This window comes from Camponotus vicinus, unplaced genomic scaffold, assembly GCF_025532165.1.
Source record: "Camponotus vicinus isolate PSW18456_S1 unplaced genomic scaffold, iyCamVici1.0 SCAF_13, whole genome shotgun sequence".
Taxonomy (NCBI): Eukaryota; Metazoa; Arthropoda; class Insecta; order Hymenoptera; family Formicidae; genus Camponotus; species Camponotus vicinus.
Window position 1 is genome coordinate 3,847,685 of NW_028141949.1, and position 14,568 is coordinate 3,862,252.

At 28.8% G+C, this 14,568-nt stretch overlaps 1 long non-coding RNA gene across 1 annotated transcript; it reads left to right on the forward strand.

Moving 5' to 3' along the window:
- Positions 1–13,351: 13,351 nt before the first annotated feature.
- Positions 13,352–14,568, forward strand: LOC145963674 (uncharacterized). Its single transcript, XR_014436228.1, has 3 exons — positions 13,352–13,756; positions 14,117–14,187; positions 14,484–14,568. It is a non-coding gene; the product is annotated as an uncharacterized LOC145963674 (long non-coding RNA).

Consider the following 14,568-nt stretch of genomic DNA (forward strand, 5'->3'; position numbering starts at 1 on the left):
GGGACCCATTGACGACCATTCCGAGCAATCGATCGAGTTCTAACTAATTCGGGCCGAATCACTTGACGAAGCACGAAGCACGAGTGTACGTTGCAGAGCAACGTGTGCAAACTCGAACATCCCAGTTAATTGGCATCGGAAGCAGAGACTCGTGACAATAAATGAAATTGGGATTTTATATGAAAAAGTCCAAAAGTTCCGCGAAAACGCGACGACGCGAGAATACTACGCGAAAACGCGGTAACGAAGCGCTTGCCGTCCACGGCACGTTGACGGTACCGACGACGCGAAAGGGTACTTAGCTTCCCATTCAGGCATCTTAAGATTTATCATAAATAGAAAAATTTAAGATAAACCTCAAGGCACCATCCAAGTACTAAGCCCTCCCACCGCGACAAGGTGTACCCCATGGGAGGGTTATATTATATATAATTTTATATATAATATAATATATAATTAATTTTGTTATATACTATATAAATTATAATTCGCAAATATAAACGATAAATAAAAATATAAAAGATAAGAGAAAATCTATTACATAAAGCAATGTTCAAAATAATTGATTTTAAAACTAATTATTGCGCGCAATTAATTTTTACATTTTTACTTTTAAATAGTTATATTTTAATGTTAGAAATTGCGTAATTATAAAATAATTTATATTTCTTAAATCTAAACTTTTAAAAATATGATAAATAAAAAATTTCTATTTTTTAATATATGAAGTATTTAATATAATAAATATATTAATATGAAATATTTTCTAAAATATAAGAAGTATGACTCTCTGACAGTCGTTGTTTATAACATCTTGACAACGCGCGCGAAAATGATCTTTTTCCGTCGACGTACTTCCCGCCGAAAGAATTCAACAGGTGGCGAATACATCCAGGGGGATGGGACGCGGGGACGTAACAATATAATAAATAATGAATGTGATAAATAATTAAAATATTAATGACTTACATCATATCTTATTGATCCATCCATGTCCAAGACCTCCTTTTTTTCTTTTGTTTTCTTCACTTTTTCCTCGTGGCACTCCAATCCTCGTTGCACTCATTTGAATTCCTCGTTGCACTTAAACTCATTCACAAAAAGTCCCTCGTTGTACTTGCAATTGTGTTTAGAGAAAGAATTTGATAATATATGGAACGTCTCACATCACTACTTCACTGCTCAAGAGTCACTGAGCGAATGATCGTAAGTCAGAAACATTACCGTGGTACTGTTTATATCGCCAAGGTTGACTATGTAGAGAAAGAATTTGATAATATATGAAACGTCACTACTTCACTGCTTAAGGTTACTGTGCGAATGATCGTAAATCAAAACCTTTACCGCGATACTGTTTATATCGCCAAGGTTGACTATGTAAAGAAAGAATTTGATAATATATGAAACGTCACTACTTTACTGCTCAAGGTTACTGTGCGAATGATCGTAAATCCAAAACATTACCGCTATACTGTTTATATCGCCAAGATCGACTTATACTATGTTATTGTTATAATTCGTCGTTGAAATATTCTACGAGTGATTGCCGATTAAGAAAATTTAAAGCATTGGTCGAAATTTATTTAATTCTAATAAGTATCGTTAGGGAAATTATTATAATAAGCATCAATAATCGAAAGATCATAACAAAATTAATTCTCTTATCTCCTTTTATGTATCCCCTGTTTCAATTTTTAATCGCGGTAATAAAGCATTACGATTTGTTAAAGATTTATCGTTTCGATACAGTTTCATGTCGTTAATTAATTTTTAATTAATTGATTTTTATTAATATTTAAAGCAAATTATGTTTTGATATTAATCGTAGTTGTGTTTAGTAAAAAAATTACAATATACGAAGCGTTTCTCACCACTACTTTATTATTCGAGAGTCACCGTGCGAATGATGATAAAGCGGTAACGTATAGCGCGCTACTGTTTATATTTTATATTGCCAAAGTCGAACGCCGTGTTATCGATAATTCCGAAATATTTTATACATTATAAAATATACACTAACGGAATATTAAATTATGGAAGTATTTTAATTTATTGATTAAAATTGATTATTTATTAAACAATTTATTATAGAGCTTTTCGTTATGTTAATTATTTGCATCTATAATTCGATTGTTTTACTTCGTGTTCTCTCACAATCTAAATTATATTTAGATTGTCAAGTAGAACGATAAAGTAACACGAATGAAATAAATTTGTGACTCTAAATATTAAAATAATAATTATTGTCCGTAAAAATCGCAACGATCGAAGTGATTATTTAGTATTTTGAATTCCTATAATTTAATCGATTCTCGATTAAATTGTATATTGTTTAATTAAAAAGTATTGAGAAAATTTAAAGCATTGGTCGAAATATATTTAATTCTAATATTGTTAAAGAAATATTATAATTAGCATCAATGATCGAAAGATCATTACATAATTAATTCTTTTATCCCCTTTTATGTATACCCTGTTTCAATTTTTAATCGCGGTAATGAAGCATTACAATTCGATAAAGATTTATCGTTGCAATACAGTTTCATGTCGTTAATTAATTTTTAATTAATTAATTTTTATTAATATTTAAAGCAAATTATGTTTCGATACTAATCGTAATCGTGTTTAGTAAAAAAATTACAATATACGAAGCGTTTCTCACCACTACTTTATTACTCGAGAGTCATCGTGCGAATGATAACAAAGCGGTAATGTATAGCGCGCTACTGTTTATATTTTATATTGCCAAAGTCGAACACCGTGTTACTGATAATTTGTTGCCGAAATATTTTATATATTATAAAATATACACTATCGCGTAATATTAAATTATAGAAGTATTTTAATTTATTAATTAAAATTGATTATTTATTAAACAATTCATCACGGAGCCTTTCGTTATGCTAATTATTTGCATCTATAATTCGATTGTTTTACTGTTCTCTCATAATCCAAATTATATTTAGAAAATAATAATATTTAAAATATTAATTATTGTTCGTAAAGATACGAAATACGCACTTTATTATAAGAGAGCATGATTGTGTGGGTGAACATGACTTTTACACGAGACCAAAATCATGCGCTACTTGCTACAACAATGTATTATTACTACTGATATACGTATATTATATATAGCTATATAATATACGAATCATAAGACCAAAAGATTAAAGTAATGAATGAAATTGTGATATAGCAATCGCGTTTAATTAATAATTAATTTATGTTTATTTTAAAATTTATTTACTTTAAAATTGTAGGAAGTACGCGGGTCGATATTAAAGACAGAAACTTTTATTACAAAATGTTTAATTATACAATAGGTACGGTTCCTCGAGGATCTCGGCCACGACTGACTCTTTTCGGCTCGCTAATGCTGCCCCACCTTTGTAATCTCTATACGTGGCCCAATCGGCCTCACGGCACGCTCAGCTATTATCAAAAGAGAACGATTCGAACATTTCAGATCAAAACAATCGCGAACATTTCAGATCAAAACAAGTATAAAAATTAAGTATAATAATAATAAAGTCAGAGGAACGCAAACATGATTCGAAATTAAATTCTCTATTAAACGGAGAATTTTTTGTTATGCTAATTATTTGAACGTTTCGATATTTTAATTATCGAAAAGCATTCCATATTTTAATTATTAATTTGATAATGTACGAAATATTTCGCACCACTATTTCATTGCTCGAGTATCACTGTGCGAATGAAACCAAGACCGTAGCATGTAAACATTAGCGGGCTATTGTTTACACCGTCAAGGCCGACGCTGTTATTGTTCGTCATATCAAAATATTTTACGTACTTTAACATAGATATACGCGGAATATTTTAAGATATAGAAGTATTTTAGATTATGTAGATTTTATTAAATGATTATATTTATTAAAAGATTAATGTATCAGCTTTTCATTAATGTTAATTATTTAGAATTTAGATCTACGATTCGATTATTTTACTACGCGTTATCAATCCGTATTATATTTAAATGATCGATAAAAATCGAATGGTAAAACGTCGCAGACGAATTATATTTGACTCTAAATATCATTAAAGAAATAATTTTCATAAAAATAAATTTCATAACGCAACAATAATTTATTATATTAGATTTCTGTTATTACGATTCTTATTTGATTAAATGAATAAATTACGCAAATTATATGTGGTCCGAGAACATCGTAATTTGTCGCGATATATTTGCATTATAGTTATGCATTATATTTATAAAAGTTAATCAATCATATTATTATAGAAAATAATTTTCCGATATTTTGATTGCGGTGACAATCAAATAACATACAAATTTATTACTTAAAGAGTATTTGTCATTATATTGTAATAAGGTGGCGATAGAGCAATGACAGTGGCGATAACAATGGTGATGACGATGGACGATATGTGATTAATATGTAATCAGGTAATTAGTTAGGTAATATTAATAATAGAAAAAGAAAGAGAGACTTATTTATATTAGATATTTTTTAATAAATTTTACATAAGCATCTCTTGCATTACAGCATTCATGTTACCGACATTTCGTGCACGTAGCATTAATTTACAGACATCTTGTTGTGATATCAGAGTACCCATTCAATTTGTCTCGAATTTTAATTACTTACACATTTTACATTATATTCATACATTCATAATATAATTAAGAATAATAGAAAAAAAAGCATTTTTCAAATATATCATAATTTGCGCATGTATTTTATTACATATACATATACTCGTTTAATATACTACGTCTAATATAAATTAATCGTAATATTCTGAGATAATGGAATGTTATATGTATAATTATTATAGCGATTTTTTTATATTTCGATCACGTTTTAGAAAGAAAATTCGATATACAATATACAAAATATTTCGCATCACTATCTTACTCTTCGAATATCGCCGAGCGAATGATATCAAGACATATACACAGCGTTATTCATAAATACAAGTCGTATACTGACAAGGCCGAACGTTTTATTATCCATTCATTGCCGAAATATTTTACGTACGTTAACATATACGTGGAATATTAAAGTCTATAGGAATATTTTAGATTATATAGATTAATTAAACGATATTTATTAAAGGATTGATGTGTCATAGAGTCTTTCATTATGTTAATTACTTCGATCTACAATTCGATTGTTCTGCTGTGCGTTCTGAATTCAAATTATATTTAAATAATTGAAAAATAGAACGATAGATAAAACACGAACGAATTATATTTACCTAATATTTTGGGGTGCAGAGTTATATTCCAAATAAAAATTGAATCGTGGAAACAATTAACATTAATGAAAGGCTCCATTAATCTTTTAATAAATAATTATATAATTAAAAAATCTAATATAATCTAAAATACTTCTATATACTTTAATATAATCACGTATGTATATATGTATTAAAGTACGTAAAATATATTTCGATAACGAACAGACAATAACATCGACCTTGATGGCGTAAACAATAGCGGGCTAATGTTCATTTGCCATAGTCTTGAAAAATGTTTTGATAAAAAAAATAATAATAACACAGTTTTCAGTCTTGGCGGAGTATGATGTCAGATTAATTTTTTCGACTCTATTATTATTCGCGCGACGACACTCAAAGAGTAAATAATGGCGCCAGACGCTCCGTTAAAAATTCCTTTTCTAGACACGATCGCGATCAATATCAAAACATTGTTTGTTGTATTAAAATACGTAAAATATATTTCCAGGAACGAACAATAACACGGTGTTCGGCCTTGACAACGTAAACAATAACGCGCTAGTGTTTATGTCACACGGTCTTGGTATCATTCATGCGGCGACACTCGAGCGATAAAGATGGTAGTGCGAAATAGGTTGTTAAATTAATTATTAATTAAACGACTATTGTATCATGACTTTCAATTACTATATTAAACTTTCTATCTCGAATCTATAATTCGTATTAATATCCATGTATATGCATATATATATATATATATATATATATATATATATATATATATATATATATATATATATCAATAATGAGAAAACAACATTTGTAACGAATTAGTATTTAATTTGATCTCATATAAAAAGAGCGAATCGTACTTCTCTCAGTGCGTTTCTCGTAATTATTCCGCGATCGGAAGTGCCGTGCAAAGTATCTCGCGATCGTTTCTATATATAACTAAATATTACTATATTACAGGGCGCAGAGTTAAATTCCAAATAAAACAATTGAATCGTGGAAACAATTAACATTAATGAAAGATTCCATTAATCTTTTAATAATCATATAATTAAAAAATCTAATATAATCTAAAATACTTCTATATACTTTAATATATTCACGTATATATGTATTAAAGTACGTAACATATTTCGATAATGAACAGACAATAACATCGACCTTGGGGGCGTAAACAATAGCGGTTTTCGGTCTTGGTGACGTATGTCAGATTAATTTTTTCGACTCTATTATTATTCGTGCGACGACACTCAAAAAGTAAATAATGGTGCGAGACGCTCCGTTAAAAATTCCTTTTCTAGACACGATCGCGATCAAAATCAAAACATTGTTTGTTGTATTAAAATACGTAGAATATATTTCAAGGAACGAATAATAACACGGTGTTCGGCCTTGACAACGTAAACAGTAACGCGCTAGTGTTTATGTCACACGGTCTTGGTATCATTCATGCGGCGACACTCGAGCAATAAGGATGGTAGTGCGAAATGTGTACGTCGTAAAATTACGTTGTTAAATTAATTATTAATTAAACGACTATTGTATCATGACTTTCAATTACTATATTAAACTTTCGAACCTATAATTCGGATTAATATACATGTATATGCATATATATATATCAATAATGAAAACAACATTTGTAACGAGTTAGTATTTAATTTGATCTCATATAAAAAGAACGAATCGTACTTTTCTATCCCTTATACGATATATTAAAGTGCGTTTCTCGTAATTATTTCGCGATCGGGAGTACTGTGCAAAGTGTCTCGCAATCGTTTCTATACATGGCTAAATATAATTAATTGTTTGTTCGCGAGTAAATGTGAGTGCTACGAGGAAACAGCAAAGGATAAAGAAAAAAGGAAAAGGACATCTGGAAAAGTATTGGACAGCCAGAGAGCAGTGACAGAGCCTGAAGCAGCCAGAGAGATATGCGGTGAGTAATTTATAAAAATTATTTATTATTTATATATATTATTTTTAAAATAGATATATTGCTCATCATTTTTTTATTTTATCGATAATAAATGTATAATTGGTAATTATCCAAACTGGATAAATAAAGACCAACCGAAACATCAAAAGTCGAATTAAATTCATAGATTTGAATATTAATCTTCCATTGATTTAAAAAAGAAATTTAGAAAAGCACGATAGACTCTCTCAAAGATGGTGGAGAAAGTTTATATATTATATATCATAACTATATATAAAATTATTTATATAAAAAATTTATATATGAGACAAAATATATGATAATTATTTTCTCTTTTCACAAGCAAACGTAAATGTTCGAAATTCTTATTTGTTTTTTTCGACCGTTAAACGAGTGATAGGGAAATAGATAAATTAGTATATTTGTGGAACCTAATTTGTTTACCTCACGTAAAAGGTGGACATATAACTTTGTTTAATCACGCAATAATTTTCTTGAATGAGAAATCTACGCGAAAAATATGGTTTATTTTAAATATATATATGATAAAACTCTACTCTTTTTAAAATTAGTGATTAAAGACAAAGAGAAGCATATAAAATATAATTATAATTAGATATAAATATAATTATAATTAGATATTTAGAAATATTTCGTGATAATCAATAATTATATTTTTTTATCGTATACATATGAAATTGTTGGGCATGAGAGCTAAACAAATTTTTCGTATTATATTTGATATAACCAATATCAATGCAGCAGATAAATTGGTAGATTCGCGAATCACAGTCCACGTAGAATGGAGATTTATTATTAAAGAGGAGAACAAATTTTAAATTTACTCCGAGATACTAAATGGATTTGTGCAGAAATAATTACATGTATATATAAACGATAAAAATACGATAAGATATTTAAATTTTTTATGAAATAAAAATAAATTAATTCTCATCGGTACGATGCGGAAGAGCAGAATTATAGTATTCAATAAATGTAATTAAATAACAATAAACTCAAGTCATACACAAAGTGGTAATAAAGCAAATAATTAAGATTTAGGAAAATTGTTGAATGCAATTAAATTTTTTTTTAAATATATGTACTTTCGTGGAATACTATAAACGAAAATCCATTTTTTATTTTAATCATTATTAATTTTAAATAATATTAAAATATATATATATATATATGTATATTTATTTATATTTATGTATATTAATATCATTTAATATTTTATATAATTTAAAGTTTATATATACATATAGAATATATTCATAATATATAATACATATAGAATATTTTAATATTTCACATTGGTCAAATAAATTATTATTAAAGATAAAAGCAAATAATTAATTTCACAAATAATAAATATAATAAAATAAAATAGGTTATATAAATTACTCACGATTATTTGCTATCGCACGATGCGGTCAATGGGTTATTTTCTTCATTTCTCTCGTTTATTTTTTTCTGCTCCTTTATGGCACTCATTTGATATTCATTTACGAAAAAAATAATTACGCACTAATCAGCATACGATCATACAGCAATTTACGCTTTGTACAACACTCGCGACGTTACACCATGCCTTTTGTCATTTTGCTACGTGATAATAATGCAATAAATCTCAAAAAGTTATGACTCACTCGACATTAATTGAAATCAAAATCAAAACGCGCCACTCGCTGTGTAAATAAAAATCGTACAAATTAATAATCACTAATTGCAAAAATTATAAAGAACAATTGCGTTTTGTAGGATCGATTCTCAACGAACGACTCGAGTCTTCCCGCGAGAAGTCAAAATTTAGTTTGAACGCGTGACGCGCATAAACATAATATAACAATTCGTAATATAACAATTCTTTTAAGTAAATAACCAGTATATTGAAACAGTTTCACCAACTGGTCAATTGATCAGTTTTTATATCAGTAATTAAATCGGTAAAACTGTTTCTATATACTGATTATTTATTTTAAAAGTTTATTCATTGTTGCCGCGATGTTAACGTATGGAATAAATGGAATATATTCGTGAGTTACAATTTTATTATTAATAAATCGTTAATTTGACCATTGCTCTTTCTATTATTTGAAATATTCGATTATACGATTGGAATATAATTTCGAAGCACGTATTTCGCGTGATGCGTTCATTTAATTAAGCAATTAAAAAGAATCGAATATAATTAAGAATCGATGTGTGTGACGGGAATCAAAATTATAAATTATTTTGTTGCAATCCTCACGAACAATAATTATTCTTCTATTAATATTTATAATTAAGAATATTTCGTCCGATGCTTTATCATATAATTATTTGATGATCTAAATAAATATAATTCGACTGAGAATGCGCAGTAAAACGATCGAATGGCAAAATCGAATAATTAATATAACGGAAAGCCTTGTGAGGTATATTAATCGTTTAATAAATAATTAATCTGTGCATGTGTGCGTGAAATTAAAAATATATTTGTATATAAATTTAATTCTCGTATATATATACGTCATAGTACGCGTAAAATATTTCGGCAGCGAGGTCAATAACACGTTCGGCCTTGATGACGTAGCGCGCTATTGTTTACATAGGCGAAGACCTTGTATCATTCGCACGGCGACATTCCAGTAGTAAAGTAGTGATATGAAACACTTCGTATTATTGAATTCTTTTCCTTGCGATCATGATTAGTATCGAAATATACACGTAATTACTTACGAATATTACAATTAATAATTAATTAACTCTTAATAAATAACATGAAACTATATGATGATAAATCCATCGAAACGCGATCCTTCATTATTCCAAATAAAAATTGAAACGAAAGGGGCAAAAATTACAAATACATAGACTTTGTATCATTCACACGGCAACATTCCAACGGTAAAGTAGTGATACAAAACGCTTTGTATTATTGAATTCTTTTCCTAAACGCAATCGCGATTAGTATTGAAATATAATTCGCTACGACTATTGTAATTAACAATTAATTACTTTAATATTTCAATCTGATGATTCACGTTATTGTGCAAATATATTATACATCAATAAATAGAAATATCATTATTAGTGTAAAAATCGAGTGGTGTATGATTTTGCTTCGTTTAAATGTCGAGCGAATTGTAATATTTTTTGTGTTCCTCTCTCACAATATAATAAAATATGTATCTCGTATGATTATTTTGCGATCGGAAGTGTCGTGCAAAGTATCTCGCGATCGTTTCTATATATAACTAAATATTACTATATTACAGTGCGCAGAGTTAAACTCCAAATAAAACAATTGAATCGTGGAAACAATTAACATTAATGAAAGGCTCCATTAATCTTTTAATAATCATATAATTAAAAAATCTAATATAATCTAAAATACTTCTATATACTATAATATATTCACGTATATATGTATTAAAGTACGTAACATATTTCGATAATGAACAGACAATAACATTGACCTTGAGGGCGTAAACAATAGCGGGCTAATGTTTATTTGCCATAGTCTTGAAAAATGTTTCGATAAAAAAAATAATAATAACACGGTTTTCGGTCTTGGCGGCGTATGATGTCAGATTAATTTTTTCGGCTCTATTATCATTCGCGCGACGACATTCAAAGAGTAAATAATGGTGCGAGACGCTCCGTTAAAAATTCCTTTTCTAAACACGATCGCGATCAATATCAAAACATTGTTTGTTGTATTAAAATACGTAAAATATATTTCGAGGAACGAACAATAACACGGTGTTCGGCCTTGACAACGTAAACAATAACGCGCTAGAGTTTATGTCACACGGTCTTGGTATCATTCATGCGGCGACACTCGAGCAATAAGGATGGTAGTGCGAAAAATATGTACGTCGTAAAATTACGTTGTTAAATTAATTATTAATTAAACGACTATTGTATCATGACTTTCAATTACTATATTAAACTTTCGAACCTATAATTCGGATTAATATACATGTATATGCATATATATATCAATAATGAAAACAACATTTGTAACGCGAGTTAGTATTTAATTTGATCTCATATAAAAAGAACGAATCGTACTTCTCTATTCCTTATACGATATATTAAAGTGCGTTTCTCGTAATTATTCCGCGATCGGGAGTGCTGTGCAAAGTGTCTCGCAATCGTCTATATATGGTTAAATATAATTAATTGTTTGTTCGCGAGTGAATATCAGTGCTACGAGGAAACAGCAAAAGATGAAAAAGAAAGAAGAAGGACATCTGGAAAAGTATTGGCCAGCCAGAGAGCAGTGACAGAGCCTGAAGCAGCCAGAGAGATATGCGGTGAGTAATTTATAAAAATTATTTATTATTTATATATATTATTTTCAAAATAGATGTATTGCTTATTATTTTTTTATTTTCTCGATAATATATATAATTCGCTCTAAATATCACAAAATATAATGCATGTATAAAATATTCCAGGTTTTATTTTAACACATTTGAAGTATCTATAATAAAGTATCCATAATAGTTTTGTCATTAATTAATACTTTTATATAGAAATATGTTAATATTTTTAAAATAATATAATTATTTAAATATTTCATATTTACATAAAAATTAACATGCTCTCCTTATAAAAATTATATTTTTCAAAAATTTATAATAAAAATGTTTTTTTGCTAGTTTTATATTTAAAATATTAATATCAGAGATAAATCTCTCTTAAAAGATAAAAAAATGCGTGTAATAATTAGTTTTACAAAATGAATTATTTTGAGATTTATAAAGAATAGATCTATAAGAGTATTAATTGATTATATTTGTATTTAATTTTTGACGTATTGATTTAAAAATAAAAGTGTGTGACAAGAATTGAAATTATATATTATAAATTATCATTTTATTCTGATCTTTATAAAAATAATTATTCACAAACAATTAGCGGTAGCAAACAGTTCGAAAAATTAATTAACTTCACGGTTAAAGATTTATTAAATGTGTCAAAGTGTGTGATAGTTATTTACTGAATTAAATATTTCACCAAATTTATTCATTCTCAAAGTAGAAATCAAAGCGACGAAAATAGATAATTATTAACTAATATCTCATTGTAATATAGTTACAAGCAATAATTATTTTTATTTTGATTCTCACATGTACATTTCTTATATTCAAATATAATCTCGCATCACGAATAATAATAAATCAAATGACTAATAATTAATTTCCGATACAATATTTTAAATAAATTTGAATTGTGTGATATGTATACTATATAATTTTATAATATATATTTTATAATTATTATATATATTTTATATATATTTTATAATTTATTTTTTAATTAAAAGGCGAATTAATCAGGATTTGAAGCTTGTTTTTTAGAAACATATCTGTATCTTTCTTTTTTTTAATCGAGAAAAAAGAGAGGTGCTATATAGATAATTTTTCAAATATATAATAAATTTCACACAAATTATACATTATATTATAAATGTATATAATCCACCCCTCTATGGGTACACCTTGACGCGGTGGGGTGGCTCAGTACTTGGATGGTGCCTTGAGGTTTATTTTAAATTTTTTAATTCAGGATAAATCTCAAGGAGCCTGAAGGGGAAGCTAAGTACCTTTTCGTCGTCGGTGCCGTCAACGTGTCGCGGACGGCGGCGTTTCGTTACCGCGTTTTCGCGTTTAGCTTTCTCGCGTCATCGCGTTTTCGCGCTTCCGCGTTGGACTTTTCGTATAAAAATCCCAATTTCATTATTGTTACGAGTCTCTACTTCTGATGCCAACTAACTAGGATTTCGAGTTTGCACACGTTGCTATGCAACGTACACTCGTGCTTCGTGCTTCGTCAAGTAATTCGGCCCGAATTAGTTAGAACTCGATCGATTGCTCGGAATGGTCGTCAATGGGTTTCTTCTCTTTGCTCGTCTACAGCCACACGCACTGCGTGTGTTAACCCTGTCGAGGAGTCGAGTGGATTTCCCTAGGCACGATTTTCGCTCGGTAAAAGGGGTTGCCTCCCCATTTTCTAAATTGCTGAATGTTAGCATTTAAAAAATGTGGGTATCCTCTTCTTTTGCCGTCTACCAGCCTGGTGTAGCCATATCCTGCATTGCGGGAAACTTCGTGTTCCGGGCGAAGCACCTGAAATCGTGCTTAGCGGGTCCAGGTTCGGTACGAGATAGGATAATTATGCGCGAAAAAGAGTTGGTGAACTTCATTTTCCTCTATTTCCGTCAATCGTTTCGTCTTCTTTCCGGTTTGGGCTTAGTTCTTGCTCGTTGTATCGTTGCATTCCTGACCTGTTGGCTCGAAGCTGATTCTCATAAGTGAAATGGGATTTTCGCTCGTACCGAAATCGGGAGTGCCGTTCAAAGTATATACGTATTAAGTATGTACATCGCGCGACCAAATATAAAATTTTTTATCGTATCGAAATAGTGCGGAAACCGTTTAGTATCGCGCGTAAAAGTGCGAAAATAGCGATATAAAAATATCGCTCGTGAGTGCGGGAGTACCGTTAAGTATCGCGCGTCTAACTGAGAGGAGGAGGAGGCCTAGGAGAGGCATCAGGCTCCGGCAGAGCAACCTTCTGGTAAGCAATTTATTTATTTGTAATTATATATTAAATATTAAATATATTTATTATAATTTAAATTAAACTATTAATCGCAACAATTAATTTGATTTGTTTATTTATATGATTTAAATAAGAGAGAATTGAAGAAAAAGATTTTTAAATTAAAGCTATAATCTGTTGTAAAGGTATAAGCTTTTATAAAGTTATTAAAAAATTATTAATAATGTTTTTTTTTTAATTTATAGAATTATTTTATTAATCTACTTATTATTATATGGATCGAATATAAGATCCAATACATATAATAATAATTCTTTGAAATATTAATTATTTTGAACGTTATTACAATAAAGATTTTCTATTTGTATGTTATAGATCAACCCTGACGATCTGAGAGGTGGAGCAGGCCTAGGAAAGGCATCCTGCACCAGCGGAACAACCTGATGGTGAGTATTATTATTTATATTAATTGTATAAATAAATAAATTAATTTATTAATTTGATTTATGAATGATTTGAACAAGAAAAAATTGGGAAAATTTTTGTAATAATTCTTTCTATATAATTCTTTCTAAAGGTTCTACTTAAAAAACTAATTAATTATAAAATTATTTCATATATATATATCTATTTATAATTGCGCATATCGGATATAAAATTCAATGAGTCCAATAATAATTTCTTAAAATATTAATTATTTTAAACATTGATGTAATTTGCATTTTATATTTGTATGTTACAGACAACGTAGCTTCAATATCAACTCCGCTGTTGCGCATCAGTGCCGGTAAGTGACAACCTTTTATTTTGAAGCAAAGGATTTATAA